Genomic DNA, 13,355 nt, shown 5'->3' on the forward strand with positions numbered 1-13,355 from the left:
TTTGTTGGCCGACACGGACACGATGAGCCCTGCTGCAAATTTATATGATTCTATGATGAGGCACTCATGAGCTGCCGGGTCCCCACCTTCAGAAAAGGAAGAAGAGAAAAACAGGACGATTTTAAAGGCCTACTTCAGTTAGTAGGAACAGGAGGCCAATCAGCCCCTCGAGCTTGCTCCGCCATTCAATTAGATCACTGCATTTACCCTCCTTTGCTCCGTATCCCTTGATAATCTTACGTGACAAAAAGCTATCAAACTCAATGCAATTGACCCCCAGCATCCACAGCCTTTGAGAGTGTTCCAGATTTTCACTACCCTTTGTGTTTCTTGATTTCGCTCCTCAAGAGCCTGGCTTAATTACAAGATGATGTTCTTGATCCCCTCACCTTATCTCTTTTTAACATTTTAAACACCGCGATCTGATCACCACCTCAATCTTCTAAACTCAACGGAATACAAGCCCAGTTTATGCAACCTGGCCTCATAATTTAACCCTCTGAGCCCCGGTATCATTCTGGTGAAAACAGTGCTGACCAATGTTCCCATTAAACTCTCGTCTAGAGGTGCCACGCAGGCCGCTCACCGGCTTTTACATGGCAGAAATCGCGCGTACACGATAATTTATATAGGCCGTGCAGCCAGTTAAAAGGGCTGTGCACCAAGTAAAAATTACAAGGACCATTGATGCTGACTGCACAAAACCTGCAATAATAATTTTCAGCACAATCACGAATACAAGTACAAATGTGGAAGAGAAACCAGGAGAATATTTTTCATTCTCTACATTTCTTTGACTAAACTAATGATAATCTTACTTTTTATAACACTAGTAACTGTGACTAAGACAGACAAGCAGACGTTATATCTCACCTGCAGGCCTCAAGTTTAATGTTCAGCCAACGATCAGCTTCACAGTTGGTATTCCAGTCACCGGGTTGCTGCCCCGAGTCGCGGCAGCCGAGCTCTCACCCAGTTTCCTCATCTGAGTGACACTGACGGGCAGCAGCAAGTCGAAAGCCCTGTTCAAAAACAGCGCAAAGTTCAGCTTTGCTCACTCCCAACTAGTTATTTCACAACCTGCAGTCTGGGTGTGGGAGTGCAGGCAAGGTGCAGCAGTCTGATGAAACGTCAGCCTGCCTCCCATATCTCAGTTGGCAAAGACACACCATTCTCAGAACTAATCCCCAGCCCGCTGAATTATCCCCGACCGGAAAACTGGAAACACGCAACTATCGGTCTCAGCATTGCTGAGTTCGGGGGAAAATGGGGAGATGGGGAGGACACGAGAATTAGGAGCAGGATTAGGCCATTCGGCCCCTCGAGCCTGCTCCGCCATTCAGTGAGATCATGGTTGATCTTCGACCTCAACTCCACTTTCCCACCCGATCCCCATATCCATCGATTCCCTTAATATCTGGGAGGGGGAACATCCGTGGCCGTTGCTTCCTAATCATTATCCAATGATCGCTGCTGCAAAGTGCAAGTGTGTGGACATCAGCTGAGTAGATTTTGACTTTGTGCGATAGCATCACACAGAATATTGCGAATCGATCTACATTGCCTCCCGGTCCGACAACGCCTCAAACTTAAAATCCTCATCCTTGGTTTCAAATCCCTCCATGGCCTCGCCCCCTCCCTATCTCTAATCTCCTCCAGCTCCACAAACCCCCCCCCCGAGATCTCTGCGCTCCCCCAATTCTGGCCTCTTGCACATCCACAATTTTCAGCGCTCCACCATTGGCGGCCATGCCTTCAGCTGCCTGGGGCCCCAAGCTCTGAAATTCTTCCCCAAAACCTCTCTGCCTCTCTCTCCTCCTTTAAGACGCTCCTTAAAACCAACTTCTTTGGCCAAGCTTTTGGTCATCAGTCCTAATATCTCCTTCTGTGGCTCAGTGTCAAAGTTTGCCTGATAACACTCCTGTGAGTGCCTTGGGACGCTTTACTACATTAAAGGCGTTATATAAATACAAGTTGTTCCCTTTTTGTTGATAGACTGTCTTACATCTCTCCCCGATTTATATTTTGGAAATAATTCTCCGGAGGGATGAAAAACAGGCGGCCGATTCCCTATCACCCATCTCACACCAGCGCACAGAGTCAAGATCTACCCCCAGGTGAGGATCGGATCTGGCTCGGTTGTGATGCTTTCTCTGCCCTGTTGACACTCACTGTCCAAGCTCATACAGCAAGGTCCCAGAGGATGACTGCTACCCATGGAATGGGATCTCAGCCAGAGTCAGCGCCATTAGGAGAGGCAGGGAGAACATTACACATCAACGAAGAAGCAAAGTATCAGCCCACGCCGGTAAATCTTCCCTTGTAGCTGGTGGGAGGCAGCAAAGCCAGTGAAGCACTGGGCAGCAAAGCCAGTGAAGCACTGGGCAGCGGGGAAACGTTTGGGATCATTGGGAGAAGAGCCCAAAGAGAATTGTCACTATTCACTGCGCAGTGACAATAAGAGAATCCAGACATTGTAGCTGTAACTTGGTGTCTGCACCGAGACCGAGACATGGAGAGCATTGCACTGTGACACAGAGACATGGGGAACATAGCACAGAGCCACTGTGACATGGGGAGCATTGCACTGTGACACAGAGACCGAGACATGGGGAGCATTGCACAGAGACACTGACACAGGGAGCATTGCACAGTGACACGGGGAGCATTGCACAGTGACACGGGGAGCATTGCACAGTGACACGGGGAGCATTGCACAGTGACATTCGAAATAAAGTAAATGAGTTGACGGCACAAATCATTAGCTCTTTTGCTCTGTTAATAAAGGATGATATCAGGGCAGTTGTGAAAAACGATATTGGCTCTAATGAACAAAATGTTGAATCATTGTGGGTGGAGATTAGAGATAGTAAGGGGAAAAAGTCACTGGTGGGCGTAGTTTATAGGCCCCCAAATAATAACTTCACGGTGGGGCGGGCAATAATCAAGGGAATAATGGAGGCATGTGAAAAAGGAACGGCAGTAATCATGGGGGATTTTAACCTACATATCGATTGGTCAACTCAAATCGCACGGGGTAGCCTGGAGGAGGAATTCATAGAATGCATATGGGATTGTTTCTTAGAACAGAACCTACAAAGGAGCAAGCTATCTTAGATCTGGTCCTCTGTAATGAGACAGGAATAATAAACGACCTCCTAGTAAAAGATCCTCTCAGAATGAGTGATCACAGTATGGTTGAATTTGTAATACAGATTGAGGGTGAGGAAGTAGTGTCTCAAACGAGCGTACTATGCTTAAACAAAGGGGACTACAGTGGGATGAGGGCAGAGTTGGCTAAAGTAGATTGGAAACACAGACTAAACGGTGGCACAATTGAAGAACAGTGGAGGACTTTTAAGGAGCTCTTTCATAGTGCTTAACAAAAATATATTCCAATGAAAAAGAAGGGCGGTAAGAGAAGGGATAACCAGCCGTGGATAACCAGGGAAATTAAGGAGAGTATCAAATTAAAAACCAATGCGTATAAGGTGGCCAAGGTTAGTGGGAAAATAGAAGATTGGGAAAATTTTAAACGACAGCAAAGAATGACTAAGAAAGCAATAAAGAAAGGAAAGATAGATTACGAAGGTAAACTTGCGCAAAACATAAAAACGGATAGTAAAAGCTTTTACAGATATATAAAACGGAAAAGAATGACTAAAGTAAATGTTGGTCCCTTAGAAGATGAGAAGGGGGATTTAATAAAGTGAAATGTGGAAATGGCTGAGACTTTAAACAATTATTTTGCTTCGGTCTTCACAGTGGAAGACACAAAAACCATGCCATAAATTGCTGGTCACAGGAATGTGGGAAGGGAGGACCTGGAGACAATCACTATCACTAGGGGAGTAGTGCTGGACAGGCTAATGGGACTCAAGGTAGACAAGTCCCCTGATCCTGATGAAATGCATCCCAGGGTATTAAAAGAGATGGCGGAAGTTATAGCAGATGCATTCGTTATAATCTACCAAAATTCTCTGGACTCTGGGGAGGTACCAGCGGATTGGAAAGCAGCTAATGTAACACCTCTGTTTAAAAAAGGGGGCAGACAAAAGGCAGGTAACTATAGGCTGGTTAGTTTAACATCTGTAGTGGGGAAAATGCTTGAAACTATCATTAAGGAAGAAATAGCGGGACATCTAGATAGGAATAGTGCAATCAAGCAGACGCAGCATGGATTCATGAAGGGGAAATCATGTTTAACTAATTTACTGGAATTCTTTGAGGATATAATGAGCATGGTGGATAGAGGTGTACCGATGGATGTGGTGTATTTCGATTTTCAAAAGGCATTCGATAAGGTGCCACACAAAAGGTTACTGCAGAAGATAAAGGTACGCGGGGTCAGTGGAAATGTATTAGCATGGATAGAGAATTGGCTGGCTAACAGAAAGCAGAGAGTCGGGATAAATGGGTCCTTTTCAGGTTGGAAATCGGTGGTTAGTGGTGTGCCACAGGGATCGGTGCTGGGACCACAACTGTTTACAATATACATAGATGACTTGGAAGAGGGGACAGAGTGTAGTGCAACAAAATTTGCAGTTGACACAAAGATTAGTGGGAAAGCGGGTTGTGTAGAGGACACAGAGAGGCTGCAAAGAGATTTAGATAGGTTAAGCGAATGGACTAAGGTTTGGCAGATGGAATACAATGTCGGAAAGTGTGAGGTCATCCACCTTGGGAAAAAAAAACAAAAAAAGGGAATACTATTTGAATGAGGAGAAATTACAACATGCTGCGGTACAGAGGGACCTGGGGGTCCTTGTGCATGAAACTCTTTTAAAGTCTACCTATAAAACATAAGACATTAAACCGTGCCACCCGACCTGGGTGACACACCAGACATTTACAAGGCCCTTTTTTTTTTTCTCCTTTTTTTTTTTGTGTTTTTCTTTTTTTGGGGGGGGTTTTTTTTGGGCACTAAAATCACAATTTTCCCCAGTGCCCCCTATAAAAGGGAAGGGGGACACTAAAAGCACCGGCAATTAAAACAAATTAAACTTTAAAACGTAAAATCAAATTAAAATTTGGTTGCCGGGCGTGATGATGCACTCCAGTCCCTCCGGTGCCCACCTCTCGCGGAAGGCCACGAGCGTACTGGTGGACACCGCGTGCTCCATCTCCAAGGACACCCTGGACCGGATGCAAGAGCGGAAGAGAGGCAGGCAGTCAGGTTTGAACGACCCCCTCGACCGCCCGCTGCCTGGACCGGCTGATGGCACCCTTGGCCGTGCCCAGGAGCAGTCCTACGAGGAGGCCCTCGGACCTACCCCCTCCCCTCCGCACAGGGTGCCCAAAGATCAGGAGAGTGGGACTGAAGTGCAGCCAGAATTTCAGGAGCAGCCCCTTCAAATAATGGAACAGGGGCTGCAACCTCGTACATTCAATAAAAACATGGAACACGGACTCCTCCAGACCGCAGAAATTGCAGGCGGCCTGGGAGTCCGTGAACCGGCTTAAAAATTTGTTGCACGGCACTGCTCCGTGCACCACCCTCCAGGCCAAGTCCCCGATGAATAGTGGGAGGACCCCTGCGTAGAGTGCCCTCCATCGGGGACCCCCGCCTCCTCCAGACGGCAGGATGGTACGCCATGGCGTGTCCGGACGGCAGGCGAGGATGGCAAAGTTGAGAGTGTGCAGGAGCAGCCCGTACAGGAAACCCCTCCGCGCGGAACTGAAGGGCACGGAGGGGATTTCCCCGAGGCGGCTCAAGTTGTGAGGCGCCGGCCCCCGAGGGAGGTTCCGGGGTTTGGCGCCAATGAGGAATTCCGTCCGGACGGGGGTCAGTTCGGACGGGATCTCCCCACGTGCTTGAGCCTCCTCGATGCACCTAACGGAGTCAGGGCCCAGAGCTGTTTTTAGCGAATCCCAAAAAGTTAGTTTGCAGGTGCAGCAGGTAATCAGGAAGGCGAATGGAATGTTGGCCTTCATTGCAAGAGGGATGGAGTACAAAAGCAGGGAGGTCCTTCTGCAATTGTATAGGGTATTGGTGAGGCCGCACCTGGAGTACTGCGTGCAGTTTTGGTCGCCTTACTTAAGGAAGGATATACTGGCTTTGGAGGGGGTACAGAGACGATTCACTAGGTTGATTCCGGAGATGAGGGAGTTACCTTATGATGATAGATTGAGTAGACTGGGTCTTTACTCGTTTGAGTTCAGAAGGATGAGGGGTGATCTTCTAGAAACATTTAAAATAATGAAAGGGATAGACAAGAAAGAGGCAGAGAGGTTGTTTCCACTGGTCGGGAGACTAGAACTAGGTGGCACAGCCTCAAAATACGGGGGAGCCAATTTAAAACCGAGTTGAGAAGGAATTTCTTCTCCCAGAGGGTTGTGAATCTGTGGAATTCTCTGCCCAAGGAAGCAGTTGAGGCTAGCTCATTGAATGTATTCAAGTCACAGATAGATAGATTTTTAACCAATAAGGGAATTAAGGGTTATGGGGAGCGGGCGGGTAAGTGGAGCTGAGTCCACGGCCAGATCAGCCATGATCTTGTTGAATGGCGGAGCAGGCTCGAGGGGCTAGATGGCCTACTCCTGTTCCTAATTCTTATGTTCTTATGACATGGGGAGCATTGCACAGTGACACGTGGACGTGGGGAGCATTGCACGGTGACATGGGGAGCATTGCAGTGACACGGGGACATGGGGAGCATTGCACAGGGACATGGGGAGCATTGCACAGTGACATGGGGAGCATTGCACAGTGACACAGTGACATGAGGAGTATTGCACAGCAACACAGTGACCGAAAGTCGTGCATTTATATAGTGCCTTTCAGGACGCCCCAAAGTTGTTTACAGGCAATGAAGTACTTTTGGAGCGTAGTCACTGTTGTAATGTGTGAAACGCAGCGGCCAATTTGCGCACAGCAAGCTCCCACAAACAGCAATTTGATAATGACTAGATCATCTATTTTTTAGTGATGTTGGTTGAATGCTAAACAATGTTCCCTGTAATTTTTGTTTGGTCCACAAAGCCACTTTAACAGGCTGCGTGGCCCATTCAGAATTCCGCGCTTGCGCAATGTTTTCCATTGAAAAGCCGGCTCACCGGCTGTGCGATGACACTGGAGCTCTCCATGACTGCGCAGCTTAAAAGGAACATTTCTGATAAGTATCGGCCACAACACCAGGGATAATTCCCCTGCTCTTCTTCGAAATAGTGTCATGGTATCTTTTATGTCCACCTGAGGGCAAGCAAGCGCAAGTGGTGTAAGGTATCTTCTGAAAGACGGCATCTCCGACAGTGCGGCGCTCCCGCAGTACTGCCCCTCCAACAGTGCGGCGCTCCCGCAGTACTGCCCCTCCGACAGTGCGGCGCTCCCGCAGTACGGCATTGGAAGTTTCAGCCTAGATTTTGTGCTGATCTCACAACCTCCTGACTGAGAGGCGAGGGTGCGGGCCGGGCCGCAGTTGACTGTACATGGTGAGCACTGCGCAGCAACAATGGGAGTGTCAGATACAGAATGGCCACTCCACCGTGAGACAGAGAAAAACAACTACCTAGTTTTACACAGAGTGAACTCCACTTTCCTGCACTGTCCCCATAGCCCTCGATTCCCCAAAAGAGTGCAAAAATCTATCGATCTCAGCCTTGAATATGCTCAACAACTCAGCATTGTAAGGTTTACACACTTTTACAGAAGGCACAGAAAGAGGCTACGAACCAAAAATGATTTAATACAAGCTTTTGGGATTAACTGGACAAAGGGAGAAAAGCCAGCCTGGTGCAGGCGGCGACTCATCACCAATTAAGAACAATCTCTGCGGCCGAGAGCCAGACATGTTTGTGCATCGAAACAAAGGAATTGATACATTTCATAAAATCCCACAGAAGAGCCCCTGGATTGATTGGCCGGAAGACAATTCTCTCTAGTGACTCCCAGTCTGCAAGAAACCAGGACAACAAAAGGACCCCAAGGTGTACATTTTTGGAGAATGAGGTACTTAAGATAAGGAGTTATCTTTTGCCCTGTAGACACCGTATGCAAATTGGGGACATCCAGGGCCATCATGGCAATCAGTCAAATGGATCACCACAAACAATGAATCAATCCGGACACATTAACGGAAACCGCAGCTCAGCGGGTGATTTATTGATAAAATGGATATATATATACACGAGCTGGGAGCAGCTCGGCGCGAACGAAAAGGAATGGAACGGACAAGGAAGAAACGGAAGAGAATGACCAGAAGAGGGAACATCGAAGAGGAACAACCGGTCACGGGACCAACGACCACGAACCTACAATCTACGGTTGCAGCTACTAACTGGACGTCCTGTTCTGTAGTTTTTAGTTTGTTTTTGCATAATAAAACTGACAATTGGGTTAAGCCTAAACTTTGCATCTCGTGTAGTCCTTTCCTGTAATTCCCGAGGTCTACGAATCAAGGTAGGGTGTAAAACGAACACCCTGCAGCATCCACAGCCCTCTGAGGCAGAGAATTCCAAAGAGGAATTCTTCACCCTCTGAGTGAAGAAATTTCTCCTCATCTCAGCCCTAAATGGTCGACCCCTTACCCTGAGACTATGACCCCTGGTTCTGGACTCTCCAGCCAGAGGAAACAGCCTCTCAGCATCTACTTTTTATATATTTCAATCAGATACTAATTGTCTTGTCACTCAGAGAGACCACAGGACGGCATTTTTGGGCAGCGGAAAAAAGTAACACTGGTGCAGGAAGGTGCTTATCTCAGGACTGAGGTTAATCACGCAGTTGAGACAGCATACAGCTTTACTCTGCGTCTTTTGGATGAGACGTTAAACTGAGGTCCCGTCTGCTCTCTCAGGTGAATGTAAAAGATTCCATGGCACTATTTCAAAGAAGAGCAGGGGAGTTATCCTCGGTGTCCTGGGGCCAATATTTATTCCTCAACATAACAAAAACAGATTATCTGGCCATTATCACATTGCGATTTGTAGGAGCTTGCTGTGCGCAGATTGGCTGCCGCGTTTCCCACATTACAACAGTGACTACACTCCAAAAGTACTTCATTGGCTGTAAAGCGCTTTGAGATGTCTGGTGGTCGTGAAAGGCGCTATATAAATGCAAGTCTTTCTTTCTAATCTCTCCTACACCTGAACGGTGAGCGATTGATGCAGACACTTCCCAGTTCAAAGCCCAATCCAGGACGGGAGTACATACTTCATGCCAATAGTTCAGTGCAGCAGGACAGAGAGTGTTGCAAAGGTGAAGGTGCCACCTCTGGCTAAGATGTTAAAACAAAGGGCCTGTTTTGCCTGTTCAGGCGGATGTAAAAGAACCATGGGAACTTTTTCCAAAGATGACAATGAAGATCCTTGGGTGTCCTGGCCAACATTCCTCCCTCAACAAACATCACCAAAAACAGATTCATCTCATTGTTGTTCATGGGACATTGCTGTGAGCAAACTGGCTGCCACACCTCCTGATAAAAACAGCAGTGACTTCAAAATTAATTCATTGACTGTGAAGCACCTGAGGACGTAAATGGCACTGCATAAACACAAGTACTTTTTTCTTTTCGGCAATCGGGAGTGTATGTGTAAAAACAAAGTGGTATTTCGGAACAGGAGGAAGCCATTCGAGCCTGTTCCGCCATTCAATGCGATCGTGGCTGACCCTAACTCCATTTACCCACCTTGCCTCCATATCCTTGGCTAGCAATCTCAGGTTTATTATTATTAATTGAGCTAACATTTATATAACTTTAATGTAGAAAGACATCTCAAGGCACGTCAGAGAGGAATAGACACTGAACATAATTGGTGGAGTTAGGAAAGGTGCTCGCAGGCATGGCAGAATCGGTAGGTTTTGAGGAGGTGTGTAAAGGCCGAGAGGAAGCAAGACCGATTTTGGGAGGGAGTTCCAGAAAATACAGCTAAGGCGGCTGGTAGCTGTGTGACCTATGGTGGAATAGGGAGTGAGCGGGATTGTGGGATGGACTGGAGGGCAAAGTTGGAAGGACAAAGTGCATAGAGCGCAAATCTGCCTCCGAGTCAAAAGGTTGTGGGTTCCAGTTCCACTCATCTAGGCCAACACTTCAATGTGTCGGAGGGGCGGTACTGAGGGAGCGACGCGCTGTCGGAGGGGCGGTACTGAGGGAGCGACGCGCTGTCGGAGCGGCGGTACTGAGGGGGCGGCGCACTGTCAGAGGGGCGGTAGTGAGGGGGTGCCGCGCTGTCAGAGGGGCAGTACTGAGGGGGCGGCGCGCTGTCGGAGGGGCAGTACTGAGGGGGCGGCGCGCTGTCGGAGGGGCGGTACTGAGGGAGCGGCGCGCTGTCGGAGGGGCGGTACTGAGTGAGCGGCGCGCTGTCGGAGGGGCGGTACTGAGGGAGTTGCGCGCTGTCGGAGGGGCAGTACTGAGGGAGCGCTGCACTGTCGGAGGGGCATTACTGAGGGAGTGCTGCACTGTCGGAGGGGCATTACTGAGGGGCAGTGCTGAGGGAGCACTGCATTGTCGGATGTGCCGTATTTCGGAGGAGATGTTAAACCGTCTCTGGTGGACATAAATAATTCAATGACACTATTCAAAGAAGAGTATGGGCGTTATCCCCGGCATCCCTCAACCAACATCACTAAAACAGATTATCCAATCATTATCACGTTGCTGTCTGTGGAAGCTTGCTGTGCACAAATTGGCTGCCGCATTTCCCACATTACAACAGTGGCTACACTTCAAAAAGTACTTCATTGGCTGTGAAGCATTTGGGGCGTCCCAACGATACCAAAGGCGTTATAGAAATGCAAGTTCTTTCTTTACATCCTGGAACACTTTTTCTGTCACACTTCATTGATTTGCCCGAGCAGAATCTGACGTATTCAGTCACTGTATATCAGCGCTCCTGATAACATATTATGCAGTTAGTGGCAGAGACACCCTGGGTGTTATAAAACAGCGGATTCTCTTGCTCACAGAGAGATCTATTTCAGGTTGGCAAGTGAGGATGACATCGGTTACACCAGATGTCACCAATCATCAACCATTCCCTTTTCAGGAGGGTTGCCATCAAGAAGGAGTGTGGTTGACCCAGCTAAAAGTGAAACCATTTGCAGGTTACACACCTGCCACTTGCCAGGTCAGATCCACGATGCCATGAATCTGTGCAGTGCGCACCGAGTGCGATAGGGGCCCCTCGTGCGCAAAGCCCCGAGGAGGGATCCACCAGTACTATTGCTGAACAGTTAAAAATTTATCACAAATTCCTTGTCCAACACTCCACTTAAATAGGATTGACTCCCTCTAATTATAACAATTGCCAGGTAAGCATTGACTCTCATTCTCTGGAGAAGGAGCACGCAGTATCTGTCAATGCTTGAGGCTTTCCATGACCGGTGGGCACTATAGAGTATATTGCAGACGGTAGGCGACAACATTATTATTTAATTTTATAATTTGCCTTTTTTTAATGATTTCTATCAGTGCTGTGCCCCTATAAAAAGGGGACACTTAAGTTAGGTTTTTCTTGTTTTGTTTAATGACACTTGGGCAATCCATTGTCTCCTTATGGGTTGTATTAGAAAAGGCCCAATCCCTGCTGACAATCAATCCACACAATCAACAACAACTTGTATTTATATAGCGCCTTTAACATAGTGAAACGTCCCAAGACGCTTCACAGGAGTAGTATGAGATTTTTTTTTTTTTTTAAATTGACACTGAGCCGCATAAGTAGAGATTAGGGCAGGTAACCAAAAGCTTAGTCAAAGAGGTAGGTTTTAAGGAGCGTCTTGAAGGAGGAAAGAAAGGTAGAGAGGCGGAGAGGTTTAGGCAGGGAGTTCCAGAGTTTAGGGCCCAGGCAACAGAAGGCACAGCCACCAATAGTTGAGCGATTATAATCAGTGATACTCAGGAGGCCAGAAATAGAGAAGCGTAGACATCTCGGGCAATCTGCTGACAGAGTGCGAGAAGTTGCATGCCCCCTCTTCTGCTATTTGAAGGGGTTGCTCCTCAATTTCAGTCCCCACGCTCCTGAGGATTTGGTCACCAGGTGGGGTGGAAAGGGGTGTAGGCAGGTCAGAGGACCTCCTCGTGGGGTGTGCTCCTGCACCCCCAAGGTGGCCATCAACCAGTCCAGGCTGGGCGCAGCTAAGCCCATGGCCGAGTATCCCTGGAGAGGGAGCTCAGGGTGCCCACTGGTACGCTTGAGGCTTTCCACAACCACTGGGCATCGCAAGCCTGGAAGGCATAGTGGAGACAAGAAACAAAATTATAATTTGATAAGTTTGTCATAATGTAGGAACTTGTAGAAGAAGTACCACTTTAAAAAGGAGGTATTTACAACAACAACTTGCATTTATATAGCACCTTTAAGGTAGTAAAAGATCCCAAGGTGTTTCACAGGAACAAACAAAATTTGACACCAACCATATAAGCAGATATTAGGGCAGGTGAACAAAAGCTTGGTCAAAGAGATAGGTTTTAAGGAACGTCTTAAAAAGGGGGAAGAGAGGCGTTTAGGGAAGGAATTCCAGAGCTTAGGGCCCAGGCAGCTGAAGGCACGGCCGCCAATGGTGGAGCGATTAAAATCGGCGATGTGCAAGAGGCCAGAATTGGAGGAGTGTAGACATCGCGGAGGGTTTCGGGTCTGGAGGAGGTTGCAGAGATAGGGAAGGGAAAGGCCAAGTAGGGATTTGAACACGAGGATGATCATTCTAAAATCAAAGTGTTGTCGGACCGGGAGCCAATGTAGGCCAGCGAGCACAGGGAGTGATGGGTGAGCGGGACTCGGTGCGAGTTAGGACATGGGGCAGCCGAGTTTTGCATCACCTCTAGTTTACGTAGGGTAGAACGTGGGAGGCCAGCCAGGAGTGCGTTGGAATAGTCAAGTCTGGAAGTAACAAAGGCACGGATGAGCTGAGGCAGGGGCAGAGACGGGTGATGTTACGGAGGTGGAAATAGGCGGTCTTAGTTATGGCACTGATATGTGGTCAAAACCTAATTCCTGGGTCAAATATGACACCAAGGCTGTGAACAGTCTGGTTGAGCCTCAGACAGAAGTAAAGCTCTTTGGGACGTCCTGAGGTGGTAGAAGGCGCTGCGGAAAGGCAAGTCCATCTGGTCACACGGCCATCCCCTGTAACCAAGGCCAAAAATCCCTGCGTGACCTGAAGCTTTTGTTTACAAAAAATCATAAAATAAAGCAAAAGGCAGAAGCGACAAAAGTTATGCGAGCAGCAACATTCACCACTGAAAAGCCGGAGTTCTGAGATGCAGCGGTAAATAATAATTAACCGAGTTATTTTATTTGTTGTTTTAAAAAACCCTGGAATTATTTGTTTTTACCTCAGGACAAGTCTGTCAGTCTCAACTTCCGGTGCGCAGCGGCTGGAGCCTTCCCCCCACCCCTTCCGGTCCGACCTGTCCTTA

General features: G+C 48.0%; 1 protein-coding gene across 5 annotated transcripts in view; it reads right to left on the reverse strand.

The window, feature by feature from the left end:
* Positions 1-13,325, reverse strand: part of LOC139233915 (sorting nexin-11-like) — a 368,480-nt gene extending 355,155 nt beyond the window's left edge. For all 5 annotated transcript variants that reach the window (XM_070864578.1, XM_070864576.1, XM_070864575.1 and 2 more), the window contains exons 1-2: positions 13,272-13,325; positions 874-1,022 (exon numbers count right to left, since the gene is read on the reverse strand). The gene's annotated coding sequence lies outside the window, so the exon portion shown is untranslated. The remainder of the gene's footprint in view (positions 1-873; positions 1,023-13,271) is intronic.
* Positions 13,326-13,355: the final 30 nt, after the last annotated feature.

This window comes from Pristiophorus japonicus, chromosome 21, assembly GCF_044704955.1.
Source record: "Pristiophorus japonicus isolate sPriJap1 chromosome 21, sPriJap1.hap1, whole genome shotgun sequence".
Taxonomy (NCBI): Eukaryota; Metazoa; Chordata; class Chondrichthyes; family Pristiophoridae; genus Pristiophorus; species Pristiophorus japonicus.